Source organism: Lichenostomus cassidix, chromosome 2, assembly GCF_008360975.1.
Source record: "Lichenostomus cassidix isolate B80296 chromosome 2, HeHo_3.0, whole genome shotgun sequence".
Taxonomy (NCBI): domain Eukaryota; kingdom Metazoa; phylum Chordata; class Aves; order Passeriformes; family Meliphagidae; genus Lichenostomus; species Lichenostomus cassidix.
The window spans coordinates 59,721,865-59,738,197 of record NC_139482.1 but is presented as its reverse complement, the minus strand read 5'-3'; the positions used below and the strand labels follow the sequence as shown (position 1 = coordinate 59,738,197).

The 16,333-nt window shown below is 41.8% G+C and overlaps 1 protein-coding gene and 1 long non-coding RNA gene across 3 annotated transcripts in view; one reads left to right on the top strand and one right to left on the bottom strand.

Moving 5' to 3' along the window:
• Positions 1-2,985: 2,985 nt before the first annotated feature.
• On the bottom strand, positions 2,986-5,467 carry LOC146441446 (uncharacterized). Of its 2 annotated transcripts, XR_014850446.1 has the most exons (4): positions 5,192-5,467; positions 5,018-5,056; positions 4,437-4,553; positions 2,986-3,720 (listed from the first exon to the last, which is right to left on the bottom strand). It is a non-coding gene; the product is annotated as an uncharacterized LOC146441446 (long non-coding RNA). The 2 variants fall into 2 exon arrangements; XR_014850445.1 differs by lacking the exon at positions 5,018-5,056.
• Positions 5,468-8,011: 2,544 nt separating this feature from the next.
• Positions 8,012-16,333, top strand: part of KIAA0319 (KIAA0319 ortholog) — a 61,348-nt gene continuing 53,026 nt past the window's right edge. The window contains exon 1 of the mRNA XM_085051706.1: positions 8,012-8,152. The gene's annotated coding sequence lies outside the window, so the exon portion shown is untranslated. The remainder of the gene's footprint in view (positions 8,153-16,333) is intronic.

The window sequence follows — 16,333 nt, the reverse complement described above, 5'->3', positions numbered from 1 at the left end:
CATTAAAATTACACATGGAATTCACTAGAGTGCTGCAAGCTTTTTGTGAAAAAATAGTCCTCAAAACACGGGTAATCAAGCACAAAATATTCTAGTAACACTGTCAAAAGTGTTGATGAAAAGTATAGAGCTAAATATTGACCAGGCTTGACCTGAACACAAAAATGAAATTGGAGTGTTTAGCTCCAAAATTAGCAAGTTTTTGAGTCCAGGATTTTCATGTGGCTTTCAAGAGCTGGCCAAAATCACTTTCTAGAAGAGTTGCACTCTTATCCATGGAACATGCCTCTGTGCTTTGGAAAATAGCTATATGGAAACAACAGAGAAAATATACTGCAGTATTTCAGCAATACCCAAAAAACCCCACATAAAGTAAGAATATGCTGCACAGTGCCTGTCTAGGGTGGGTTCAGGATATCAGGCTTTTCTGATGCCTGTTCTGAGTCACTTATTTGACAATTCAACCTCCCTATGTTTTGTTTGAGTTTGTTTGAGGATACCAAGCGTTAGGTGTTTGAAGCCTTAGGGCTCTGTAACTTCTTGCCAACAGATGGTAAGGAAACTAAGAAATAATACAGGTTCAAAGGGAACTTGGGTGCTCACAGATTAAAAATGCACAGAAATACCACAATCAGCTCACAAGCTGAGACAACTGATACAAAATCAGCTGCATGCTGGGCAGAAGAAAATGCTACCATGAATATTTTTCCCTAGCTGCCTGCTTTTGGCAACAATATGGGACGGGGTACTGCACTAGATGAACCTTTGGCTTGACTGCGTTTATGTAAGAAATACTTGACATGTAATTCTAAAAATCAGCTCTCCAACATAAAAGAGAGTAAGAATGAGAGCTACATGAAAGATTCTGCTCAATATGAAATTACACTGTGAGATAAAAAACCGCTTGAAGCTCAGCCTAGCTAAATGGAAATAGCCTGGATTTTCTGTTCTCAGACCTATACATCTCCCTGTAACTATAAACAGTACAGTGATATGGTTATAAAATGGACCATGATAACAACATTTCTTTTTTCAAAAACCTTTAGCTGCTTTAATTTCTCTGTTCCAGTCAGCTACTTCTTTTAGGAAGGCTGGTCTCCCAGTACAATTTCTGGTTGAGTACCTTTGTCAGCATGGCCTGGAGGTCATGGAGCTAGCTGAGAACACAAAAAGGCAGCAGGAACAGTCATTTTATTCTAATTCAATGTGTGTAAACTATGCCAGTGTGTTTAATTCTAACATTTTCTACAGCTGACTTGGTTAAAAGGACTGAATAATGCTACAGGAACCAACTGTTGCAGGCAACAGTGACAACTTTCAAAGTGCAGGAATCAGAAGGGGAAGAGCCCCCATCTCACCTCCTGTTTCACCACACACCTTTCCCTCCCCTCTCACCGCCCTGGCACTTGAATGCCCTCCCTAGAGGTTGCTGGCCTGGCCTTGCTGGGCATTGCACGGTGCCCTCAGCTGAGGCAGGGGGCTCATCTTGCTCATGCAAGAGCAGGGCATGGACTTGCCTTTCTGCTGCAGGAGGTCATGCCATGATACGGATCACTAACGACACTCAAATTGAGGAGAGGGTAAGTCAGTACTAAGTAACCCTTCCTCTATGATCACGAGCCCTGGTCTCCTCCTGGCCTCAATAAACTGCCCAGGTGTAAAAGAAAATCTCATCTGGACACAGCCCTTCATTATTTTTGGCTGCACAATGCAAAATCATGATATGACAACTGAAATAAAATTTTAAAGAACCTATTCTCAACGTACCCAGAATGCTTCTCAGGAGTAACACTCAGCTCAGAAACATCATTGTTCAGTCTCATGACAGCAAAGGCAGAAAATTCAGTATTTAAATTTACTCATTTAGGTTCCCAAATAACTAAAAGCTCATAAAATCCTCAGATACATACTACTTTTTATGGAACAGCTCTCAAACATACCAGCATTAGAAAGTATTTGCATTTTTGGGGGTTTTTTTGGCTTTGTTTTTGGTTTTGGGGTTTTGTTTGTTTGTTTGCTTGTTTTTTGTTGGGTGTTTTTTGTTGTTTATTTGTTTGGGGTTTTTTTGAAAGGTTTTTTTTCCTTAGACTTTCAGGGAAATAATGATGATAAAGTGTGGTTTAACCTTGTTTGTGGTTTCCTACACTGCCAAACTATGCCTTTTATACTCCTTTGGCCTATGTGGTTTTTTTGCAGGGAATGAATCTGATGTGAAATTAAACTACTCCCTCCAGCTTAAGTGACCGAGAGCATTTCAGTGCTAAGAACTGGCACTGTGATTTAAGTGATACCAGTGGAAATTTGGAATTCTAATCATTAGGGCCATATGATGCAACAAAAGACAATCTAGTTAAGACTCGCAATGTCAGTTCATATTTACTGGCATTTTTAAGGAGTTGCTTCTCTACCAGTTACCTTTCTATACAGATAACATTGATGGAGCAAGTGTTCCCTGTCCTCCTTACAGCTTCTTCTGAGTGACAATGCCAGCACAAGCAAACAGTGCTCACACCTTTTGATTTGCTTCACATTCTCTTTTGACTTGCTAAGAGGAAAGAAAACCCATGAGGTTTGCTTTTACCACTTATATCTCCTTTTCCCCCCTGGTAGTTGCAGCCAAATCATTCATGGGGAAGGTGAAGAAAGGGGGTGGAAATTTAACACTCCTAAGGATCCCAGAAAAAGGGAAAGCACAATAGACTTGTTTTGTCAAAGAAACGCCAGTTTACATGCCCTCCTACACTATGGCTACTTTTGTTTATCTGTGTACCTTCTGGACTATTTTGAAAGAAAGGCAAAATGCTATTGATGGTTGGTGCTGCAGGACAGGTTTTTAATTTTGAGAAGAAAGAAAAGAAAAAAGAGGTTTCAGAACTTTGTGTGTCTTAGCATCACACCTAAGCTGCAGATCCATCTCTAGTACTGACTAACTTCTCCCTCTCATCGGCAGAGCTTCTTCACGGCTGAAAGAGTGAGTGTGTATGTAATATTTTTATTAGGTACAAGCAAAGTCACAACACTTTGTAAAAGACAATTCATTTTTCTAATTACAAAGACAGGCAAGAAGAAGATTATATTTGGTGCAATTAAGTGGTTAGTCATTCTTCCAGAAAGAGAAAATCTTGCATACAGCTTTTAAAACTCTTTTTGAACTAAAAGTAAAAGCAATCATTAAAAAGAAAAAAAACAGCATAAATGCTAAATATTTTACTGACTATTGAATTTTAAGCAAGCACTACATCTTTAATTTAATACATTTTAAACCACTTAATAAATACCCAAATTGCTGACAGTCAAGTGACAAAGCCCTTATATCAATTACCTCTTACACTGATGTAAAGGCAAAATAGCTGCTGAATATGGCTACTAAAACTGGTAAGAAAACACCATAAATATTTAAAGGTACAAAACCAGAAATGTAAAGCCTAAGAAAATATTGATTAGGCTACAACTAAGAATTTGAATCTGTTTCCTGAATCAGATTCCATATGAAATTATGGCAACTATCCATCCCAAAGGATTTACACAAACATGGAATATAAGAAAATGCAGCGATTCTCTCCAATTGATAATCAGTAATAACAATGGACCTTGGTAAAATCCTGTACTATCAGAAGCATTATTTTATTAATACTTTGATTTAGGTATCATGAAAAGCAACTTCTTCTGAGGATCCAGGCAAAGCTTCAAACACTTCCACATGAAAATAGCTTGAAATTACTAAAATAGAAGAGATAAAAATGGAAATGTTAAACATCTGTGGATATAAATAATAACTAGATGGGTTTTTTTTAAAAAGGGAGGAAAGCAAAACCACAGTAATAACAGGAAATCATGTTCTCATGATTAAAAATATACATCTGAAGAGTATCTATGCCCTTAGCTATTGAAAATAATCTGATTTTAACTCCAGAAAATAATCTGAAACTGTAAGTAACAAAAAATTGTGTACAAAGAGGCTGTCATTTCAGTAAGGCTGAGAAAACAAGAGGCTTAAATTGAAGATGCAGTAGGCTGGAATGCTGTTACATTACAATTAAAATGAAAGTAACATTGTGTCTGCAACAACCCATTGTAAAATCATTATTGTGTCATTATTTCTGGATACATGCATACATGACAAGAAATTGACTCAATGACATACAGAAAATTTGTAAAACTACAGTTTTGATTAAGGGAAAGGGTAAAAGTATACACCTGCCTCAATGAAAGATAACATACTTCAATAACAGAAAGAAGGAAAGGATTACACCATGTCACTCAAACCTTTTGCACTCTTAGTAGATTTCCTGATACTGTCACTAGTGGGACAGAGAAGCCAATAAAAACCTACTCAGACACAATTTGTCACAGCAGAAGCTTTACCTGGGCTGGAAGTAGAAATGACATGTAAGAACAACTGACTCAGTGGACAATTGTGGCCAAAGGGAGCTCACCTCATTCCAGCCTTCAAAAATTCTTCCAGTTATTGAGGAATCAAAAAAACCCTGTCTCAGATGCCTTGAAGGTGAATACTACCCTCCTTTCCAGTGTTGGTAGACTCTTCCTTGAATCTGAAATAGATTAATTTATTTTACCTATTTAAATGGGAGGTGGGAAAAGGGTATTTTCAGAAAAGCACAATGAAATCTAGTAAGGGTTAAGCAATGTGACCAAAGTGGCATATGTCCCAAAACTCTTTCTGTTGAAATAGATGTCACACTGAAAACTTCAGAGCAGCTGGTTTAGCAAACCAGGTGAGAAGGGGAAGGAGAGCAGGGTGCAAGGTGACTGGAAGGGCTGCGCCAACCCCCTGTGGTTGGAGGAACCTCCTGTATGCCACAGTAATGCTGTGTCATGACTAAGGGCAGGGCTTCCCTGTCTTAGCAAGAAGCTGTTCATAAGGGCCACTTGGCAGTGATGGGGGCTGCATGTCAGAGGCAGACTCCAAATGACCCTGGATAACCAGAAGTGAGTTAACTGTCTTGGATGATGACAGTTTCACAAGACTTTTGACTGATCAAATGAATGCACTTACTGTGGGCAGGCAGCTGGAGGTAACTAGATTAACTTTTACCTAAAAGGTTAGATTTTGAAGTTTTAATGATTTTCAGATGGCATTATGGCCTGCTGAGACTATTATCTCACAAGGTTTAAGCCTACTAATTTAACAATGATATGAAAGGGGAGAACTGGGTCAGCAAGAAAATACCTTCTTAGCCTCAGCCATCTGCAGCAAAGCTGCCTTCATGGTCTGTTTTGCCGTTTCATAGCATTTCTGGAATTTGCAGACTGGCAACAGAACAAGCACCAGGTGCTGCTGCTGGGTTTCTCAAGCAGGAGCTGTTTGCTCCGTTTCCTTTGCGTTTGCGTGGGAGTAGCTGCATCTTGATCATTCAACAGAGAAGGCAGTCTGGAAAGTGAAGGGCAAAGCAAACAGAAGGACAGTTACTGCTTTCGTCCAATTCACCCTGTTTTCATTAATAAAGTGGGAGGTACCTCTTGACAGGACATGGAGAGAACTCTCCCTAAGTTTGTGCTGTGCTAAGGAGCCTTCTGCATACCTTCAAAAAGCACTAACATTGGGTGTACAAGCAAATAATCCTTCCTGCAGAGAAAATAATTTTAAAAAATAAAATTGTGGCACTGTATCTGGTGCCCCTACAGTCAGTAAAATTAGAATCATGCAACCATGTGAAGCATTGGAAGACAATTTTCTTCTCTAACTGAGTGAGTAAATCAATTCCCAGTGATGGCTGGAAGGCTTCAAGGTATGAGAAATGGGGCTGCCACAAAGGAAAGATAGCCAGGCTTCCTCTCTTTGCACTCACATCCTCTTCTAAGTCAAGTAGAGTGGGTCAACAATGGAAACAATGTCTTCTCTTTCTTTTGTGTTGTTAGTAGAATATTTTTTAGGAATTCACACGATACTTTTTAACTTCAAATAAGCAGACTCAGTCTCCCTAAGCTGGCCAAAACAGCCAACATGCAGAAATCACAGAAACTGTGGAATCAAAAATGGCATAACAACATAGAAAAAAAAAAAATTAAGAAATGTCAACAGTACTGTCGCTGTTGAGCCGCTAGCAGAGAAAAGGACCCGGATTCTCAGCGTGGCAAGAAAAGAGAACTTTATTATTTTGATTCCAACTTATATAGACTTTTCAGAGGTCACCCAGATTGGTCAGTCAGAAACCTCCCCCTAGGCCTGATTGGCCAGGCCTGAACTGTCCAAATCTCGAGACACTGTTTTAATAACATCCAAACTTTATCTTTGTTTATAAAACACAGGAGAACATTCTCATGGGAAAGACCTGTGCTAGCCACACAGTACAGCTCCATTAAGCTCCTTCATAATTATTCAAAAGCAAACCACTGTTACAGTTCTGAGATTTCATTCCTCATTTTAGAGAGCAAGCTCATAAATCACGACCTTCCCACACCAAAGAAGACTAAAGTAGCTTCCGGAAATGTCACAGCAGTCCATTGTTGAAAACAGTTGGTAAGGTGGGAATCAGATGAGGAGGTAAAAGTTGTTGTTCACCCCAAAGACTATATTTTTACACCTTTAGAACACTTTTTTTTTTCATCATCCTGTAGTACTTGTAAAATACTATTTAACCCAAGTCAAGCACTGGCAATTCATTAAAGACTGAGCAGAACATGGCAATACAGCAGCATCACTAGCAGGTGGAACAGAAGTTTTGGGGTCTTTACAGGCTGGTGCAAATCAGCATGAAACCTGTTTAAGTAAGGTTTGAAATTCACTGCTCTTTTTGTTTCATTTCACTTAAAAAATGAAATTGCTTGTTCTAAAATGTTGCTGAGGTGGATACACTTAAATAATTTCTGTATGTCACATGGACTTTGGTGTTGAATAGAAAAATGCCACTTTCTAAATCAAATAGGTCCTATCATTTTGGATTGGAACTGTAAAAACCAAAGAAGCAATCAAACCATTTCTGCATGCTCTGACTACAAACAGAAAATGGGAATGAAGCAAGAATAGAGCAAAATCAAAGACACAGAATGCTGAATATTTTGTTTTAAAAAAAGGGAAAAGCTGAATAAACTATGGGTGTTCTTACAGAGGCTTCAGACAGAGATACGTGTCATTAGAACGTGAGACTTTGCCACATGAGCAGCATTGGGTCCTCAGCCCTCTAACGTTCTTCAGAAACTTGGAAAGGTAAGGATCAGGAGGAAGGTAGAATGAGGATGCGTGAGCCGGGGAGCATGCCCCAGTGCCGCTCATGCCAGACAAGCGCTGGCCTCCTGCTGCAGTCCCTGCGCAGCCAGTCACTGTGGGAAATCCCTGCCAGAAGTGAAGGTGTCCCCAGAACACTGCACGTGGAAACAGAGCAGCCAACAGCTGCACAGGTGGCAAAAGCATGGAGGGCTGTACGCAGCACGATACAGAGGCTGTGGGATCGCACCTTCGAGGTGCCTTGGCAGACCAACAGCAATACCGTGGTTGCCTTTCGGACGCTGGTACATCAAGTGGCCTGAGGCTGCCTTCCCATTGCAGCTTGTTGGCTCAGCACCTTCAATCTTGGCTGAAGGTGCGGGACACCTCGTGCTGCTCTATCTCCAGGTCTGGTCTCTGGAACAGTGAAACCCTCTCGGTGCAACACCGTGGAAGACACCGCGGCCCCACCGCAGCCGGGTCCCGCCGAGCGCGGGGAGCACAGCAGCGGCAGTGGGGCCACCGTGCCCAGGGGCTGCGCCTCCCGCTCTCCCCCTCCTCAAGATGGAGACGCGCCCCCTCCACACCTTACTACCGGCGGGAATCCCCCCCACTCCCTCCTGGGATGGAGCTGGACCGACCGCACCTCCCCGCCAGGGGAGCCACCTCCCACCCGTCCGCCGTGCCCCGGGCGGCCGCCGCTGCCCACAGGTGTGGCCGCTCCCGCCGCGGCGGGCCGAGCGTGCCCGGGGCTGTCTGTGGGCAGCGATCCTGCGCGGAACGCAGCGGCCGCCCCCCGGAGCGGCGTGGAGGGACGGCGCCTGCTCCTGAGTCAGCAGCGGCGAGGGGGAGGCGGCGGCACCTCCCGCCCTGCCCGCTCCGGCCCCGCGCCGGCTCCCGGCGCCCGGCACCCGCGGCAGGCAGCGAGGGAGGCAGTGAGGGAGAGGCGGCAGGGCCGCGCCTGCTCCTGCCCTCCGCCGCCGCCAGGTAGGATCGCCTCGACACGGGATCGCCGCCGCGGCCTGGGCGAGGGTGGGGAAGGGGTGGCAAACGGAGCCGGTGCTGTGAGTGAGGCGCTCCCCGAGCTGAGGGCTGGGCAGCCGCCCGCGGGGGAAGGAGCGCTGTGGCACGGCTGGATCGCCGGGCTGGAAGGCTGCGGGACAGCGGGAGCGATGAGCCGCGCGGTGTTCCGGGGAGTTCTCCTTCACTCCTTGACTCCCCCGTCTGCGTGTGGCAAAGTGTGTATCCTGTGCGACCTGTTAGGCCGGGAGCGTGGGGAGATACAGCAGCGGGCTGCTTTGGGGGAATATGTGTGTCTGTTGGTGTTTAGTTTGCAGATAGATGTTTGTATTTATGTGTGTGTAGAAAAACAAGTATTTATGTATGAAGGATCTGTTTTGATGGGATGTTTCCTAGGTGTGCATGTGCATTGACCTGTGTCTGATTTGTGATCAGAAATCATAGCGTTATGTTGTTCTCTGTAGTGTGTGTATATATTGATATTATATATCCACGGAATGTAAGACTATTACTCTTGCCAAGCTGCTCTCCCATCTTCTGTCAGAGTGTGTCTTTGTTACAGCCCAGACGTGTATTTATGTGTCTGCTGAGCATGGTGCTAATGTGTAGTATGTGAAATGCTTTGTCAGATTGCATTCTGAGCAATATAACTGCATTCTGAGTAGAACAGAGCTTAAACAGGAAAAAGTACTATGTGTGATTTTTATATCACTGCAGTTTTGGTATTATCTGCATTATGATTGCTGTACAGAAACAGTTCCATCCTTCCCCTGACTCCCTTCAGGAACCTATTGCAGGATAGTCAGATAGTTGAGGGAACAAAATGAAATGCAAACTGTTTTGACCTCTATTCCCCCTATTTGTGTATATTGTAGGAACACTCTCATGTTCCTCACACTGACTACATAACAAGATAGTGGAGCTGATATATTAAGCTCTTTGGGGTAGGTTCTCTACCTGTTTTGCCTTTGCAATACCTTGTAGTACTATATTGTATGTCTTCAGCCACACAACTATGAGAGATGTTTGTTTCATGCTAGTGTCCACTTTGTGTTTGACAAGATTTGACTGTTGCAGCTGATGTTTCACAGTTAGGCACTGCATTAAGCTAAATTTAAATCTTTATAAACCTGGCATAATACAGAGTTTATAGGTGATACTGTCTATACTCATTTTGGTAGCTTTGACGATGGGAGGTGAGCTGCTCAGCGTGTTATACGTCCAGTTGTGGGTCTGAGAGGTGCAGGTAAGGTGTGAGAGAGTGTGTGTGTGTGTGTGTGTGTGTGTGTGTGTGTGTGTGTGTGTGTATACAAGTTTGTAGGCTGATGCTTTTCCCCTAAGCACAAGGCAGTGGAGAATGCAGTATAGTCTGGATTCTACATTATTTAAGGTAAGTGGAATTATGGTCATGGTGGTCTGTGCAGGATGCTATGCTCTGGAATTGCTTGTCCAGTTTACTATTTTCCCCACCATTTGCTTTGGGGAATGCTCTGATGGAGGGCTGGGGGAGCACTTCTGGAGCACTTCTGGAAACTTCAGGTTCCACAGGGAACACATGCAGCTATTAATCTGTTCCATCTTCCCTAGCTGTGTATCAGTAAGCTGTAATTCTGTGGATTCTAATGAGCTGCATGGAGTGAAGATGTTTTGATGACCTGCAGATGTTGTAGTTTGGCTCAGATTTGCGTAGAGCTGACCTCTCACCGTGTTGGTTTTGGATGTTGTCTGAGCAGCCTGCTAATTGCAATGGCATGGGGATGGAGGAGTCACCATGGACAGGTTTCTGAACCTGCTAGTCAAATCTCCATTAGGAATTCTTTGGAAACAGTTTATTCTCTCTCCTAACCATATGCAAACATACAGTATCTGTTTCAGATGGGGTTGTTCAGACCTTTTCCAGCTGTACCTTCTGTGATGTTGAAGAAGTCTTGCTATGGGCTTCCGCATATACCAGTGGTGTGGACTTTGCTTGCAGATCTTTCTTTTAAGGAAGCATGTGGGAAGGGTTTATGTTTGCTAGTTTTGATAGTGGTACTAAATGTAAATCCTTAATGGGAAACTGGTGATTAAAGGTGGAGCTGTGAACAAATGCTGTGTATCCAGCAGTCTCCAATTTCAAGACCATGGAGAAAGCAAAAAATATTGTAATGGGTATTGTACCCATGGGGAGAAATCCTTCCTACTGTCAGGCAGTTAGCTTTCAATTTCTGTCACAAAGTGTCTTTCTGTATAAATTTATAATCTAGTTTAACAGCAGATATAGTTGCTTTTCCATTTAAGCATCTAATCACTTCCTGAATGCTGCCAAGGTATGACCACCGAGTATTTTTCAGGATTATGTGACTTTGTACTGAGCAGATTGGAATTCAGTCAGTCCAGTTGGAGATAATATGAATGTGGTTAGTCTAATGCCAGTTTTCAGATAGTTAACTTTTATAAAGGGGCAGTTTAAAGGTTGTTTCCTGTCCTAATGCATTTTCTTTGATAAATCTATCCTCTCTGCAGTTTAACTGTTCTGCGTGTTGCAAGGAGTCCTCCTAGTGAAATACAAATGGGTTTTAGAGAAATAAAATGTGCTCAGTTATCTGAGATTGGGCTCTAGAAATTTGCATCTTAGGGGAGTGTGTGTGCACGTGTGCTTTAGCTGTTGATTGCGAGCAAGTGATTTTCTGAACAGCAGAGTTAATGAAGATTTCTGTAAAGTTGTGTTTTGAGGTCAAAAAAGAATTTTTTCATTGTGTTTCTATGTGCCTCCACATTTTTGCCATGTAGCTCCCTCTTTCCACAGACTGGACTGATGGCATGACGCATGGGCTACCGTTTGCAGTTATGGAAACTAAATGACATATTTTATGAGGTTTGAGTCTGTAGATGTTCAAATTGAAGCTTTGTCTTCCCTGGCCTGGCTTATTTTATAGAAGTCATGAGAACTTAATTACCTTCTGGTAATCTGTTCTTCCCTGGTTGAGATCAATGAATGGTTTAAAGGGTACATAAGTGAAAAAAAAAATCTGTCAGGCAAGATTTTTTTCTGCGGGAGAGCAGACTGCCAGTGGGCGTGAAAACTTGACATGGTCATGTGGGTGAAAAGACTTCTCTATGTCTGGAAATGGGTATGCAGCATCCAACTGCATTAAAAATCTTTTCTTGAAGGTGATAAAATTGTAAGACACAAAGGGAGAGTGTTTATGTACTTCATTTGGAAGATTTGGGCTTTTCTAGCTATTTGCTCTTGTACCCATGCCCCTTAGGCAAGCTTTTTTCTCTGCAGTGTGTGTGATTGTATCTTGGGCAGTCGCTGGGTGTTCAATACTCTAATCTCAGAAATGGTCAATTAACTTTGTTGCCATTAGTACTTATATTGCTTGATCTAGTCTCTGCCAATCAAGCTGTGGCAGCTTTGAAAGCTTTCATAAATTAGATGCACTTCTATATGTGACACATAGTGTCACATATAAACACTGTGGTTTTTATAACACCATAGTGTGATACCAAAATATTACCTAAAATCCTAGTGCATCCATTTGACTACAAGTGTCAGACTGTTGTTTCTTCTACTGTATGGTGTGTCGTTCATTAATGAAGGTAGTATCTATCACCTGAAGGCCATAAACCAAAGAGTTTTCATCTCATGTAAGGGAAGTGGGTTTAGAGAACATCTACAGTAAAACCGTAATGTAGTCATTTTACATTGTCTTCCTCCACAATGTTTGCATTGTGAGTACTATTAACGCTACAGTGACGAAGTAAAATCTACTCATTAATTTAAGTGCAGCAATTCAAATTGCACTGGGCAATAACATAAAAGCTTTTGCACCTCGTTCTGTAGCTAGTATTGCTTTGGCTGAGGTTATAAACTTGCTTTTTTGAGATAGCCTAATGTTTTATGTGGCGGCTAGCTTCTACATTTCAAAGATAGCAAGTGTCTGCAATTTCCTTTGAACTGTGATCATCTCTGTGTTCAGCACTTCTGCAAGCAGTGTCTGGGGTTCCTGCACAGTATGTGTGCAAACTCGGTCTCCAGTCTGCAAATACTAGCTGTGATGTTTAGGTAGAGATCACGTTACAAGAGGACTAATCTTTAAATTTTTTTAAAGTATTAGATGCTAAATAGCAGTATGTACAATTGCAACAGTTCAAGTTATCCCAAAGGAGATCTTCTCAATCCTAATACTGACTTAAATGGAGTCATTACTTTGTCCCATGAAGTTTTTCATTTAAAAAAAAAAAAAGTATTTAAAGTCTTGACCCATCTGTCAAAACTATGAATCTTGTGGTTTTAAATGTACGGTTTTGCTTTAGTAGAGAGAGATTTTTTTTTTCCACTGAAAACTGAGACTCTTTCAATAATTACTGTAGTTCAGGATATAGCAATTTGAGAAAATTTGTCAAAATCCTAGAGCACTGCAATTCAACAATGGTGTTTTAAATCACTTAATAGTTTGAATCAATTAGAACCAATTAATCCTTTTAATTTTAGAACATAGAATATAAGTGGAAAAAAATTGCTCTTAGTTTCACCTCAATGCTATAGCAAAGCTTTTTGTAGTTTTAGTGTAGTAATTTTTGCCCTTGAACAAGTGCAAAATGAATACATTCTTGTGTTCTGTACAATTATGGGATCCAGATTAAACTGTCCATGTGAGAATCTTTCTTCCACCTCTCCTTATAATTTCCTCAAGTTCTCCAGAAGCATCAACCCGCACTTGCAAATTGTTCCTCTGCTGCACAGGGATGCCTCAGTACCAAGCTGGAGCCTGCTGTGCAGTGCAGCTTGCTGTATGTAATTGCTTTCTGCCATAATGGCACTTGAAGGAACTAGCCAGTCGATTGAAACCACATGATTTTGTCACATAGGCCTTCAGTCAGCAGTTGGGCAGTAGCAAATTCGGGTTCTGCAAACTGAAGAAGGTTTCTACCACCCTCTCTACTGTTGTACCTGTCTTTGTTGCAGGCAGTTTGCTAAATCTCTGTTTTTTCCATCCACAGCTCAAAACTTTGACGTTATGTACATCCATTGGATAGTTTTCTTCTGTGATCTGTTTTCCTGCTGGAAAAAAGTAGTTAAATACTAGAAGGTAGATAGGTAGATAGATAGATAGATTCTGAACTACCCTTTGTGGCAGGCTAATGACAGGCTAGATGAAAATCCAAAGGATGATGCAAGATTGCTTTTTCTTGCCTCTGTGGTGTGGAAGGCACAAGATACCATCTTGTTCCTTTAAGCTCTCCCTTTATAGGTCTCACTTAATTTCATTGTGGAGTACATATTTAAAGATTGCCTCACTTATCAGTTTTCTCTGCTATGTCCTTGCGAAAATGGAAAACAAATGGAGACCAGAGTATGATGGTTTAGAGGAGTTGTCCAATAGTTTGACTGCCTTCTGAAGGGAGATGTTTTGATGTGTCTGGCCTGTCAGTGGTGAGAGAAAGGCTCTCAGGTGTCTAGTGATCTCACTCTGTGCTACTAAGTTCTCCTAAGGGTTCACTTTTATTAGCCTCTTGTCCTTGCTGGGCTGGCTGACCTTAGGGCTACACAAATGTCTGTGTTGAAAAATAAGTAGAGGCAATCCTGAAACATGTAAATCCTGACACTATATTTTTTAACATAGCAGAGCAGTTCCACCATTTATTGGTGGGTTTAAAATATTCTTTCCCTCCTTGTCAATAGCTCTTGATGCCATATACCCCTGCTAACTCACATTTAGGATTTCCACTATTGTTTGCTCTCTCCATGGCAATTGTAATAAAGGCTACTCAAACCTTGTAGAATAAAAATGTTCTTTCCATGCAGCACTGCTCTTCTCTCTTTATCTGGCTGTTTGGTGTCACTTAGCAGTTGTCAGAGGTGTGGATACTAGTGGAGCTAGTGGAACACATATCCTATCTACCTTAACATGGCAGAGCATATTCAGCTATTCAGTTTGTTGTTTTATCACCATTAACTTGCTGTTTGTGCCCTGGACTTGACTGAGGAAATTGATATAGAGTTGACAATCTAATGTCAGCCTTCTCTAAGACCTGTGGGAGACCCTCTTAATGAAGCAGAGAGACATTTGCAATTATAGCTATATCCTGCAGCTGCCATAACTTTCCATCAGTAGTCATGGTTTATGTTTTCAGTTATAGGTACCTATTGTTTGAAAATTGTGTGAGGGGAAGGTGACTTTGCACAGGGCATAAGCATTGATGACTCTGCAATATCTTCTGCATCTGCTGAAGGGCTTGAAAATTATCCCCTTTATTTAGATGCCTAACCTGTGGCTGTTTTGATGGTGTGTGTTCATACAGCACGTGTTATTGTTAGAAGTCCTAGTGTCTGCACATGTCCTGGGGTTTTCTCTGTGTTACTAGGGACAAGTGCTACTGGCATGAAGTTTAATTTTCCTTCCTTTTGCAGTATTTATGTAATGTTAGTGCTCAGCTGTTAAGTAACTATCTCAGGTATTAATGCAGGCACCATAACTGATAAAAAGCTGATTTGAATTCTTCATGAGAGGTGGATTTCTTGAAGGATTGGCTTGTATTACGTTTAATAGAAATGTTGACAAACGTGTGTCTGTATGTCTGTGTTTATGTATGCAGACACCTTCATTAGGTGTGGTAATGTATTCATTTACTCAGCTTTATGAAAGAGATGCTGTCAGTTCAAAAATAGGGGTTTTGCTTTACCTGTGGGTTGAGTTTCAGCTGCTCGTTCAGTATTTCTTTTGGCATGTTCCTTGGCTGTGCTAATGACCAGAAGGGCAAGGAGGCAAGGAGCCCCTGCCTGCCTTTGCCACTGATGCCAGTGTGGCTGGGCCCAGTGTTTAAGGCCCTCACTGTCCTGGAGTTTCTGCTGCCTGGTAGTGCTCTCCGACTGACTTCATGATACCATTTGTCCCTGTCTCTGATTTTGTTGGTGTGCAGGGATTCTGCTACACCTTTTGTGGAGCACCAGCATACTGCCTTATGCTCTGTTTGCAGCTTTGCAGCTGTAGGATTTGAATGTATTCCCAGACACAGGTAATTCAGTCTGTACACGTTCTTACTGCTAATGCCCTGGCCTAATTATGTGTAGGAAGTGGCAATATAGTTCTGCTTGGCTGACCCCTTTCTCTCTCTAAGGGAGAAAATCACTTAAGTCTGCATTAAAGTTAAGGCGAACCAAAATGCAGAGTGAGATTTGGAGTGGAGGAGAGGGGGAATATAAAAGTAATTCGTTTTCCTTGGAATTCTGTTGTATTTCATGTGTTGTTAGTGAAAGGATGTTGTGGTCCTGATCAGCAACTGCATGCGTTTAAAAGATCGTGAAGTCAAAATATTTGTACAGATTGATCAGTTCAGAATTCCCCCTTATCCTGTTGGATAGAGCACTGCCAAAAGCTGCCAGCTGGAACAGAAAATATAGTTTTCAGAGTAAGGCAGTAAATGTATAATACATATCTGTTTTGGCTGTACCTGCTTCTCAAGGCTTCCATCCCTCTTCTAGCTAAGAGTGCACATCAGACTTGAACTCTTAAGAGCCAAGAAATGCCAAAGTAATTACCAGCAATGCTGTCTGCTTGTGGTGTTATAAAAATAACAGGCTTTGTGTTATATGTGAAGGATAAAGATTCAGCTAGCAAATTAATCTTGTAGCCTTAGTTATTTTTAACTGCTGGAATCTCGTGGCTGGCCACCTTAAATTTTAATGTGTCTTGTGTTTGTGTGATGGAACTTGCACTTGTGTGGAACAGAAGAGTATCATGGGGAAGATAAGAGGAGCATTGCATGCACACACTGCAGCACTGTGTACTGTTTTAGGAGTTTCAGAAGGCATGCAGTGTCTGGCAGCTTTGTTCTCATCAGCTGTGTGCTGAATTGTGACTGGGTGTGCTTTGTGTCTGAGCTTGATCCTAACATCAGGAAGCACAAGCTAGTGTTGCAGTGAATGCGAGCTCTTTTATTATGTGGAAATTAAACATCAATAGATGTGGAGCCACAAAAAAGCATGGGAGGACACAGTGCTGCTTTTGTGCATTCACTGTATCCTCACATAGTGTGTCCCATCAGGATTTAATGAAGATTGTACATGTAGTCCAAAGTCTGGAACTTTGCAGCTTTGTTAAGTCATATTTTCTTAATATAACTTACCAAAAAAAAAAAAAGAAAAAAAGAAAAAGCAAA